We start from the raw sequence: 13,131 nt of genomic DNA on the forward strand, positions 1-13,131 counted from the left end.
TCTTGATCTTGAACTCCCTAGCCTCTATAACTGTTAGAAATCAATGTCTGTTCTTTATAAATTACCCAGTTTAGGGCATTTTGCCGTAGCAGCAGGAATGGACTAAGATATTTGGTGAATGTTAGAAACAGGTTTATGACGTCGGGAAAAACCCACACCGAGACAGTGGATCACTCAGCAATGCTAAGTTTACTTTCTGCAGGAAGGGTGCAACTCACCAGCAGTCTTGCCACGAGAGCACACCTGAACAAAGGAGACAGGAACATTTTTAACTTTCATAACCTGATGCAATCACCCTACTGCTGTGTCCAGTTTCCATTGGCCGGAATGGGACCTCACATTCTATGCTTGAGCCAACGTGCTAAAAACTTGAAAATTTCCTGAACAGATAAGGGGAAAGAAGATGGGGAAGAAGACAAGGAAGAGGAGAAGAAGCTAGTCAGGAGAAGGTCTGGAGGTTTTCCAAGTAAGGAATGGCCTACACCAGGGTTTGGAGCTTGCCCAGTTCTGTTCAGACATGCTGGAGCAAGTCAAGGTAGCTGATTTAAGACGGAGCTGATTTAGAGAATATATACATGGATGTATGCTTATGCTAATAGTGGATAATGGCTATAGAGCAAGAGATTGTAACTCCGCCTCCTCATAATGTAGTCTAAGATATAAACTTTGCAGAAGAATTTTCACATCTCACAGTGTACATTAAAGTTCGCTCTTTGTGATGTACATTTCTGTGAGTTTTGACACATTTATAAATCATGTGCCCATCACCCCAATACCATACAGAGAAGTTCCATTGCCCTAAAATTTTCCATGTGTTCCTTTTGTAGTCAGCCATCTCTCCTTCCCCCGACTCCTTCTCCCTCCTCTGGAGATTGAGATTGACTGCGTTTTAAAATTTTCCTTTTCTTTTGTCCCTAATTCCTTTTCCTCAGCTGTTGTTGGCAAGCACTAAGGTCCTTAGGCTATGGTTTCCGAGTACTTCTCCTTTGAGATGAAGACTTATTTAGTATGTCTCTTATTTCCTTTCCCCATTGGAATGAGACTTCATCAGAGCCTTGGGGCTACAAGCTTGAAGTTTTCTTTCCCCTCCCTGCAGATAAAGCCTTTTGTTCTATATGGGAGATAAAGGGAAAGGATTTAGCAGTGACTGCCATTTCCCTCCTGAGCCAGCACACCAGCTCCAGATTTCCGTAGGAAAGCCTGGTTGGGTTCCACATGGAAAGGTCAGCAAGAGAGTGGGAACCCCCCATGACTGAGACCCCAGGAGCTTGGAACCCTCACACTTGATCTTCAGCAGTTTATCAACATTTTTAATCTTTCTTATGGCTTATGCCCCTGGTAAGCAAATATTCTGGTTCAGAAGCCTCAAGATTCTTAACCTCTCCAGTTGCTCTTTAGTTACATCACTATTGTAAAACCTGAGGTTGGTTTTTGAGGTAATTTTCAGACCCTTCATTCCTTTGCCTGCAACCTTAGTTTTCTTAGATTACCCAAAGTCATTAATTTGCAGTCCAGTTTTTTTCTGGTTATAAGGTTAGGATGAACATCTTTCTAGCTCTCAACATCTCTGAGTTGAAACAACATAATAGAGTTTTAAATGATTGCCCTGGTTTTGGGTAATAATTTACATAAGTTGTTCAATGAACATAGTTACAAAAAAATTTGTTTCTGTTGACTGGCAAATCCAGCTTGGTTCCCGGAAAAATATGGAGAGAGATAAAAAAGTATTAGTAGTTTTGTATAATATGAAAACTTTCATAATTTAGAATGATGTATGTTGGAAATGGGTTTATAACGTCGGGAAAAATCCAAATAGACACAATGAATTACTCAGCAGGGCTAGTTTACTTCCTGTAGGAAGAGTGCAACTCGCAGGCAGTCTTGCCATGAGAGCACACCTGAACAAGGGAGACAGGGACATTTATAACTTTCGTAACCTGGTTCAATCGCCTTACTGCTGTGTCCAGTTTCCATTGGCTGGAACAGGACCTCACATTCTATACTTGACCAGATTGGCTAAAAAATCTGGAAATTTCCCAAATAGATAAGGAGAAAGAAGATGAAGGAAGAAGAGGAAGCTAGTCAGAAGAAGGTCAGGAGGGTTTCCAAATAAGGAATGGCATGCACCAGGGTTTGGAGCTTGCCCAGTGAGACATTGACCACCTGCAGAGGTCTGGCCTGCAGATCCTGACTCAATGATGGATAAATGAATGAATGTACTCTTACACCATTACAGTGATTCAAGTGGGCTAGGGATGGTCATCGGCTGCTTTCAGAGGGCAGAATGCAGCCAATTGACTAAGACCCTCTGTCTAACCACACATTTATTCTGCCAAGATTTTACAACAAAGGTTTTAAGTCGACACACTTGTGGATAATCAACATGGTTAAAAGAGTAGTCTTATGAATGCTAAAAACCTTAGGTTCTGGGCCCAGAGTAAACACTGTTAACAGGTAACACCCCTTTGGTCTACCCAAGATGGCCATCCAGCACAAAGTTTACATGAGGAAACGGAGTAGAGACAAAGGGATGTGGGATAAACAGACTTAAACTGGGAAAGCTTCTTATCTTCCCTATCTTTTCTTTAACGTGGACCTCCCACTTTCAGCCTGTCCCAGTAAAACCTTTTGGCCTTCCGAAAGGTTTGAGACTGTAATCTGTAACTTTCCCTAATATTTTCCCTAATACTTTGCTGGCCACCTCAAGTGAATTCCAACAGCCCAGTTCTGTTCTAACATGCTGAGTCAAGGTAGCTGATTTAGAGAATATATGTACATGGGTATATGTTTATGCTAATAGTGGATAATGGCCATAGAGCAAGAGATCATAAATCCTTATAATGTAGTCTAAGATATAAACTTTGAAGAACTTTCACATCTCTCACAATGTAGTTATCTGAAAAATGCAGCTTTTTAAATCTATCATCTGTCTTCTCATATGAGTTAGAGAGTTTAATCAGGGAAGTGTTACAGGTGTTATTAAGAAATAATTTTAGGCAGATAGAGAAGAAAAGGGATCTTTGGAAAGTTTTCCTTTCTTTTAAAGCAGCTCCAGAAACGTTTCTTGTCTAGCAGGAAAGCCCTGGCTCTTAGAGCCGGGCAGGCAATCTTTGATATGCATATGTCAGCCATTAGAAACTGGGTCTACCCAAACCTGGCAATTCCTACCATTGTCCTTTTGCCCTTGCCCCCACATGTGCCTGGCAACATGGCCACCTCCATGTATCTCCACGTGTAGAACATCATGTTGCCCTGCATTGGCATATTAAAAGGCTCGGGTGAGAGGACCAGTATTTTCGAGGGCTCTGAGTGACATACCTGGTCAAACCAATCCCCTGAGCCCTATGCAAGTCAGACACCACCTCCTCCAGTCTACTCATGTAAGCAGCTACTTTTCCATGGCACATAGGGTCTCCTCTCTTGGCTTTGGAGCCCCCACACCCTCGTCTCTATACAGGAGAGCGTCTCCTTTCTTTCTTCTTCCTTCTTTCTTGCCCGTTCAGCTCTCCACTCTGAAAACCACTCCACATGTGTCCGTGTTGTCTTACCTAATTCAGCGTGAGACAAGAGCCCAGGTGTTCCCACACTCATCCGAGCTGTATCATTTTGGTGCATGGGCTGGGAAGGGAAATTGATTAATCAGACTGGTGAGTATGGAGCAGATCTCAACTTTAAATCTGTCATTTAATCTCAAGGCTCTGTTCCAGCTACTCTGTCACCAGACTTTCTTTCTCTTTCTATCCGCATCCTCTTACTCTTTCTCTGCGTGAATGTGCAAGGATTTTTACAGTCTAGGAACAGCATTTTTCTCTTTCTCCCATGGTGAGATTACTTGCTACCTCTTTTCTGATGAGCACGTAGCATTTCTAAGCTAACAGCATCACCTCGTGAAACTAAATCAGGCTCTAGGCCTCTTCTGGGAAAGGAAGGTTTCTGCCTTTAGCAGTTAGGAGTAAGAAGTCCTCCTTAGCCAAATTTTAGTCTCGATATTGTCCCACTGGAAGGAAAGTGGCCATTCGGTTCCTATGTTCCTTTAAGGCATCTATTCTATCTCCTATTAAGACAGTACTTAACTTAGTGAGGGGATTTTAAGTCTGGATGTTAACCGGAACCATTTTTCTATGGGTAAATGCTTTAGCATGGGCCATAATATCAGGATATAGAGTTCAATCTAGCATGCTCCCTCCCTTAAGGGGTCCTTGCCCAATTCTGTGACTTTTCTTGAAATACATTTTTTTCGGAAGGCACATAGGCCACACAAGTCTAGGAGGTCAAAGGGAAATAAAAGGCAGAGGACTAAGACCGCTTGGGGACAGTGTGACTAAGTCCCAAAGGTTGAGTTCCTCTGGTGCCATGGCTTGGAGGGTCACACTGCAGTCATGGGCAGCACATTTAAATGGGTGCCAGGAATCCAGGAACCACAGAAATAGTTGGGGGATGCCCTCTACTGTTTTCATCTCCATCCTGGATCATATACTGAAAGGAAGGAGACTAAAAAGATGCTTTTATTCTCATTTCTCTTTCTTTCTTTTTTTTTTCTGAGATGGAGTTTCGCTCTTGTTACCCAGGCTGGAGTGCAGTGGCGCGATCTCGGCTCACTGCAACCTCTGCCTCCTAGGTTCAAGCAATTCTCCTGCCTCAGCCTCCTGAGTAGCTGGGACTATAGGCGTGTGCCATCATGCCCAGCTAATTTTGTATTTTTAGTAGAGACGGGGTTTCACCACGTTGACCAGGATGGCCTCAATCTCTTGACCTTGTGATCCAGCTGCCTCGGCCTCCCAAAGTGCTGGGATTATAGGCGTGAGCCACCGTGCCCGGCCTCTCATTTCTCTTTCTGAATGGGTAACAGATTGTTTTTAACATGCACTCCCCTGGAGTGTATTTTGAAGCACTGGAACCCCTCTAACCTTGAAACTTTGAAGAAAAAGTGGCTTATTTTCTTTTGCACAAGGATATGGCCTTTTTACTAGACCTTTGCCAGTGTTGCAAGATCAACTCTGCTCTTGGAGCAACCATATCGGGCAGGCCCAGGGAAAATAGTTCCCCAAAATTAAAAAAGTAACTTTCAGGGAAATCATCTGAGCGTCCCCCTTATTTGGGGCCCCTTCAAGTTCCCTTCTCATTGCAGGACCTTAGGCAAAGTAAAGGGAGACTTGGGCCGATTTTTGGACAACCCTGATAGGTACATAGAAGCTTTCCAAAATTTAACTCAGGTATTTGATCTCTCATGGAGAAATAACATTCCTAAGCCAAACCCTAACTGCAGCTAAAACAGGCAGTTCTGCAAGCAAAGGAAAATTTTGGAGATTAACGGTATGTCTCCTGTAGTAGGCTAAAAGAGAGTAGAGAAAATAAGGCAAAGAAATAGGGGAAACACCATTCCCAGTAGGAAAAGAGGCAATACCTCTTCACAACACTAGTTGGAACTCCTATCTGTGGTGTTTTTCCTTCTTTTGTGGTTTAAAATGGCTTCTATCTCTTTTATAATTTTTTTCCAACCTGGGATAAGTTAGTTTTCCAAACCTTAAAATGGCTGGCTTAGAGTTAAGGTAGGGGGAAGGGAACCCGGAAGTCTGATATGCCGGCAAAAGGGTAAAAATATCTTACCAGTCGAGCTTTTGACTTTTCTCTTGCTGTGTAAACCGGTAAAAGGGATAGTAAGTATCATTGTTTATATTCTCTGTAAATTTATAATTAATTAAAAAGGATTTGTGAGGTTGGCTTTAAGCTGTAAACAATCTGGTATGCTTTGCATGTCTTTATGGTTCTGTTAAAGAAAAGGTATCTTAGGTTAGGATGTAGGCCCAGGACCCCATAAGCTTGCTGTTCACGCCAGCCCAATGAAACGGTCAGTAGGCCAAAATCTTGTAGCCTCCAGCTGCGTGACTCCTAACCCATGGTTTCTAATCTTAGAGCTAGTTTCTTGGTCTGGTCTCCAGGCAAGAGGGAAGTATATCTTAAGAAGGGGCTGTCATCATCTTTGTTTTAGGACTATACACTGTAAATCAGGCTTCTCCCAAAGTTGATTCAGCCTATGCCTAGGGATGGGCAAAGACAGCTTGGGAGCTGGAAACAAAATGAAGTTGTTTGGGTTGGATTTCTTCCACTGTCATAATATTGGAATAACAGTTTCAAAAACTGCTTATCACCCCTTTAACAATACCTTGTATTTTTAAAGTAAGTCATAACCTGATTAAGGCTTGTTGGTTTCACCTGTGAGGTTACCTTTTGTAACTTTCAAAAGCGAAAAATTTTAACTACTTGGCCTGGCTAAAGTTAAGTAACAAAGGATTTAAAAGGATTTTCTTAGAGAGTACTCAGCTTAATTCAGAGTGGATATTCAAGTTATAGGTATATTTAAACCTCTTCTCAGTTGAATTATTTTTCTGCATTTTTTGTCTTAATGCACTCATGAGAGGCCCTAAGATAACGTCTGATAGCATAGGACTCCTTGGGAGAAACAGAGGAGGTGCCACAGACCGTTTTGGGAAAAAGATAAAACAAAAAACCGTCTGTTTTCCTCATGTAACCTCCAATATTAAAAGCAGAGTGTTCCCTCTCAAGGTCAAAGGCTCTGTTCTGTTATGCATTGTGTCATCTACCATTTTAAATTTTGGGGGTATCAAATTACTTCACATTATGAGAGAGATTTGGTGTGTAATAACTAGGTAGAAAATACACTTTAGGGGATGGCTAATAGTAGTTATAAATCAGAGAAACATGCTCTTGGCCACATGAAAGATATGGAAACATCCTCACCCCCACTAAGAGTTGAGACTCCTATGGGGGATGGGCTAATTACAAAATAAGCCAATTGGCTTTGGGTTGCCTTGCAATGAAATGCATGATAGAAGCACTACACTGTTTACTCCCATAATATCTATATGGTCTTTTCATAAATTGAGCATGGAATAACAGCATAGCAGGTAGGTCTTAAGACACTATCTGCCCCTTAGTGAAAAAAAGGGTTATAAAACATTTGTCAAGATTTTACCTCATGGTCAAATTGGTTAAGATTAGATGGAATGATCTATATATGGTTTCATTTAAAGAAATCAGGGTTAACATTGACAAAGTAACGCAAGGGTAAAATTTGGCTTTGAACAGGATTTTCTTGTCATTGTAAAAGCTAATGAAAGGTTTTTGCCTTTTGAGTCATTTTGGCAAGATAATTTATGGAAATATGGAAATTGTCCTTTGTAATGGCTGGTTTTTTGGATGGTTCAGAGGGCCCCTGAAACATTCAGAAAAAAAGGTAAACAGGATTATTTGACGTGTTTGGTCACATGAGATTGCCAAAATGATGTCCAATCTTCTTTAAGTTATATTTTGGTGAATAATAATAATATATGTTAATGATCTATAAGGTTTCATTTAAACAAATTGGGGTTAACATTAATAAACTACTGCAAGGGTAAAATTTGGCTTTGAACAGGATTTTCATGTCATAGTAAAGACTAAGGAAAGGTTTTTGCCTTTTGGGTCATTTTGGCAAAATAAATAATGTATGGCAATCTGGAATTCTGTTCATAACATCAAGTGTTCTAAACCTCTGACATTTAACAGGTGTCCCAAAATCAAATGTCAAGTTTCAAAATTATCCTTCCTGGTGCCTGGGTTTTTGGGTGGTTCAGAGGGCCCCTGAAACATTTGGAAAAGTGATAAACAAGATTATTTGACATGTTTAGTCACATGAGATTGCCAAAATGATGTCCAATCTTCTTTAAGTTATATCTTGGTAACCTATTAGTTAATACTAATATATGTTCCAAAATTGTATGGGATTTCTAATATTCTAATGTCTAAGTATATGCTGTCAATCATGATTGAAGGTAAAGTTATTGTAAACCACAAAGATAAATACACTTCTTTGTCAGTCATGTTTTCAACTGTAGCTATGCTGGAAAGTTTGTCATTCACAGACAATTGTTATCTGCTTTGTTCCTTCTCAAAAGAGGGTTTATAATCAAGCTATATTAAGGACTTTAACAGGTGCTCTCAAATGCAGGTTTTTAATAGCTTTGAAGATTGTAATATTGGAATAGAGAAAACTTATGGGACTAATATGGAACTGACATGTTCACAAATATCAAGCAAAACAAGAGTTAACTAAGTGGACTGCACTCAGAAAGTTAGAGCAAGCCTCTTAACTTTGCTTGGAATATTGCCAATCCTTGCTTTGTTTTTCAGAGTCAAGGAAACTTACTTTAAACTATTTATGGCCTTTAATAATTGAGTATGGTATACTACTGTGAATAAAATTTGGAGCATGTTTATTTTTCTCTGCCTGGTTTCTCTAGAATTTGGACTGTAATTACTCTTAACTTAATGGCAATATAGTTGTTTGCATCAGTGCAGTAAGAATCCATGCTTCTTTGTCAACAGGACACAATTGGGAAAACTGATTATTTTACTAAGGCTTTGACTAAAAGGATGTGTTTCCCTTAGGGCATCAAGCTTGACATGCAGAGCCAATAAAAGTCCCTTGGAGAGAAGTGACCTCGTACCTTGTCTACACAGTCCCCACACAGGGTTTCTAATCTGTTGTCAGTAAAGAATGTCACTTTCTTACAGATATGGGAGCTCCAAATTTATCTTGGGACCTCAGGAGAGGATCACCCAATTCACAGGTGTTCAAGGACATAAATCCATGGCTCGGCTTGGCTCTACTAGTCTTAATCTGAAATTCCTTGTGGATCAGAGTTTCATCAAAGCCAATCCAAAGGCCTGTGTAGAAATAAGCATTCTGGCTGCACTTTATGTAAATAATCAGGCCATGTGTAAAGTTTATTCTGTGAACAACACACATGATCCTATCATAATTTGTTTTTACCAAACATGACTGGAGAGAGAAATTGTGTTCCAATTAATGACCTTTGTCATTAAATCCTAGTGTCGTTAATTGTTTTTAAGCCTTTTGCTTACATTTTAAACTAACCTTATTCCTGTGAATCAAGTGGTGATCTCTTGCAGCTTGGAACTAACAAAAATATCTGAATCAATATACTAGTTCTGGCCAATTATCCTGCAAATTCTACCAGGGAATAAAAGTGAGTAGGGTGTCCAGAACCCAGAGGTTTCCGTGTTTGGGAAAATAAAACCATGGAGCTTCATAAACCCCCGAAGGGAAATTCTGTGTCTTGGCAAGTAACATTTTAGACGAAATTACTACACCACACTTGTGGGAATTGCTATACTTATTCTACTATTTGCAATAGAGTTATAGATACTTAAAGATCAAATCAAAATTATTGACAGGCTCAGGGAAAATGCAGGCTTCAGCGTCAAGTGGGTACAACCCCTCTTTGAATGAATTCCAGTCGTTTTTATGGAATTAGTTAACCCCTTTATTAAGCCCTCTCTTGCTTTTATGTCTTGTATCAATATTTGGACCCCGTATATTCAATACTATAATTTGAATTGTTTCCTCTTACCTAAAAGCAATCAAACTCCAAGTGGTGCTGCAAACTGAACCAGTGGCAGCACCACTGGATGGACATGCCGTTCTTCAGAGGACCCTCAGATCGACCCTAGGGGAGCCCTAGCTGCTGTTTCCCATTTGACTCCCCTTTTCAGCAGAAACTAGCCGGAAAGAGTTGTGGCCCAAAACCCCCTAACAGCAGTTATGGTGATATCTCCACAGGAGGGAATGTTATAGGAATTATTAAGAAATAATTTTAGATAGAGAGGAAAAGGCATCCTTGGAAAGTTTTCTTCTCTTTTATAGCAGCTCTAGAAACATTTCTTGTCTAGCAGGAAAGCCCCTGCTCTTAGAGCTGGCGGGCAACCTCTGATATGCAAATGCAGGCCATTAGAAACTAAGTCCACCCAAACATAGCAATTCCTACCATTGTTCTCTTGCCCTTGCCTCCACATGTGCCTGGCAACTTGGCCACCTCCCGGTATCCCCATGTGTGCGGAACATCATGGTGCCCTACATTTGCATATTGAAAGACTAGGGTGAGAGGACCAGTTTTTTCGCAGGCTCTGTGAGTAACATGCCTGGTCAAACCAATCCCTTGAGCCCTACGCAAATCAGACACCACCTCCTTCAGCCTACTCGTACAAGCAGCTACTTTTCCATGGCACAAGGGGTCTCCTCTCGGCTTTGGAGCCCCCTCCCTCTGTTTCTGTACAGAGGAAGTGCTTCTTTCTTTCTTTTCCCTTTCTTGCCTATTAAACTCTGCTCCTAAAACCACTCCATGTGTGTCCATGTTGCTTTGTCTAATTCAGTGTGAGACAAGAGCCCTGGTGTTGCTCCACTCATCTGAGCCGTATTAGAAGTAGAACCACAGGGAATATTAGGGAATAAATGACTTATTATGGGAATACGATCTCCCACAGTAGTGCCAAAGCTATTAAATGGTCCAGGAAGGGAAGTTGGAGGATCAAAAGAGTTATTTACTCTCCTTCCTACTTACCTGCTGGTTACAGGTGGGCAGCAGGAACTTGCAAGAAAATCTGGGAGGCCAGGCACTTCCAGCTGCTGGAGTGAGACTGTGAAGGTGAGGTGAAGAGACTGTGAAGTGGTAAAGTCTTTGTCTGCTGGTGGACCTGGGCAAGCTGGTTGCAGAGCACAAAAGAGGAAGGACAAGCTGGAACTTGCTGGCAGTTTCAGAGAGTAATGGCCGCCACTTCACTTCAGTTCCAACACTGATGTAGATTAATCTTTTGACCATCTCTAATTTACAGCCATTCAGATAGACAAGTGTCTGATCTTCGACAAACCTGACTAAAAGAAGTGATGACAAAAGGATTCCTTATTCAATAAATGGTGCTGGGATAACTGGTTAGCCATATGCAGAAAATTGAAACTGGACCCCTTTCTTATACCATATACGAAAATTATGTCAAGACAGATTAAAGACTTAAATGTAAAACCCAAAGCTGTAAAAACCCTGAAAGACAGCCTTGGCAATATAATTCTGGACATTGGAATGGGCAAAGATTTATGATGAAGATGCCAAAAACAATTGCAACAAAAGAAAAATTGAGAAATGAGGTCTAATTAAAGAGCTTCTGGACAGCAAAAGAAACTATCAGCAAACATACAACCTACAGAATGGGAGAAAATGTTTGTAAACTATGCATCTGACAAAGGTTCAATATCCAGCATTTATAAGGAACTTAAACAAATTTACAAGAAAAAACAACCACATTAAAAAATGGGCAAAGTACATGAACAGACACTTTTCAGAAGAAGATACACATGTGGCCAACCAACATATGAAAAAAAAAAACTCAGTATCACTGATTGTTAGAGAAATACAAAACAAAAAAACCATGATGAAATACCATCTCACACCAGTCAGAATGACTATTATTAAAAAAAAAAAATAGCAGATGTAGTATATGGCCATACCACCCTGAACATGCCTGATCTCACCTGATCTCGTAAGCTAAGCAGGATTGGGCTTCCTTAGTACTAGCCGGGCACAGTGGCTCATGCCTATAAAATCCCAGCACTTTGGGAGGCCAAGGAGGGTGGATTACGAGGTCAGAAGTTCAGGACTAGCCTGGCCAATATGGCGAAACATGTCCCTACTAAAAATGCAAAAAAAAAGTTAGCTGGACTTGTACCTGTAGAGCCAGCTGCTTAGGAGGCTGAGGCAGGAGAATTGCTTAAACCTGAGAGGTGGAGGTTGCAGTGAGCTGAGATTGTGCCACTGCACTCCATCCTGGGCGGCAGAGCAAGACTTCGTCTCAAAAAATAAATAAATAAATAAAATAACAGATGCTGGTGAGGTTGTTGAGAAAATAATGTTGAAGGGAATGTAAATTAGTTCCACCGTTGTGGAAATAAGTGTGGTGATTTCCTCAAAGAGTTAAAAACAAAACTATCAGTTGACCCAGCAATTTCATTTCTGGATGTATATCTAAATGAATATAAATCATAACATCATAAAGACACATGCACACATATGTTCACTGCAGTGCTATTCATAATAGCAAAGACAATGGAATCACCTACATGCCCATCAGTGGCAGATTGGATAAAGAAAATGTGATACACAAACACACCATGGAATACTATGCAGCCATAAAAAGGGACAAGATCCTGTTCTTTTAAGGTATGTGGAGGTTCCTCCAGGCCATCATCTTTAGCAAACTAATGCAGAAACAGAAAACCAAATGCCGCATGTTCAGCATGTTCGCACTTGTAAGTGGGAGCTAAATGATGTGAACACATGGACAAAAAGAGGAAAGCAATAGGCACTGGGGCCTAGTTGAGGGTGGAGGGTGGGAGTAGGGAGAGGATCAGAAAAAAATAACTATTGGGTACTAGGCTTGTATGACATTCTGTACAACAAACCCCCATAACATGAATTTATATAACCTGTGCATGTACCACTGAACCTAAAAGTTAAAAAAAAAAAACAAACAGTATTTCCTAGCATTTAGAAAAATAAAAACCACGTATATCTATTTGTAAAAAAAAGTGTCGTCAGACTGTTTTTCTCAGGTTCTGTAATAGTTTATCCTTTCACAGTACATTTGTTTACTTATATTCAACATAAGAATGTATCAGACTTTTTGATCATTGTCAATATGATTACAAAATATATATTACTACTGCTAAAGTTTTGATTTGAATTTTTCATTAGAAAATCTCAGAAATTCAAATGAAATTGAAAAGACACAACTTTGTTGTTGAATAACTGTTCCTGTAACTTTAAGTGAATATAAATGATTTTTATTTTTGTCTGATAATTTTAACAAAACTGAACTCCAATATTAAATATGCAACTTGACTTCATAAAGAACTTAAACAATATATAAACATGTTGCTTAATGCACATATACTAAAATTGGAACGATACAGAGAAGATTAGCATGGCCCCTGCGCAAGGATGACACGCAAATTCGTGAAGCGTTCCATATTTTAAAAAAAAAAAAAAAAAAAAAAAAAGAAAATGTGGCACATATACACCATGGAATACTATGCAGCCATAAAAAAGACTGAGTTCATGTTCTTTGCAGGGACATGGATGAAGCTGGAAGCCATCATTCTCAGCAAATTAACACAGGAACAGAAAACCAAACACTGCATGTTCTCTCTGTTAAGTAGGAGTTTGAACAGTGAAAATGCATGGACACAGGGAGGGGAATATCACGTTTTGGGGCCTGTTG

The 13,131-nt window shown here is 40.1% G+C and overlaps 1 protein-coding gene and 1 non-coding gene across 10 annotated transcripts in view; both read left to right on the forward strand.

Annotated features, from left to right (window-relative positions):
• The window catches only part of HIBCH (3-hydroxyisobutyryl-CoA hydrolase), a 225,523-nt gene that overhangs the window by 115,450 nt on the left and 96,942 nt on the right, over positions 1 to 13,131 (forward strand). The window contains exon 3 of one of the 9 annotated variants that reach the window (XM_074399357.1): positions 10,435 to 10,505. The exons of the other annotated variants lie outside the window; for them this stretch is intronic. The gene's annotated coding sequence lies outside the window, so the exon portion shown is untranslated. The remainder of the gene's footprint in view (positions 1 to 10,434; positions 10,506 to 13,131) is intronic. 9 annotated transcript variants of the gene reach the window in all.
• Positions 12,785 to 12,886, forward strand: LOC120364385 (U6 spliceosomal RNA). The gene has a single exon (XR_005579647.1). It is a non-coding gene; the product is annotated as a U6 spliceosomal RNA (small nuclear RNA).

Source organism: Saimiri boliviensis, chromosome 5 (genome assembly GCF_048565385.1).
Source record: "Saimiri boliviensis isolate mSaiBol1 chromosome 5, mSaiBol1.pri, whole genome shotgun sequence".
NCBI classification, from domain to species: domain Eukaryota; kingdom Metazoa; phylum Chordata; class Mammalia; order Primates; family Cebidae; genus Saimiri; species Saimiri boliviensis.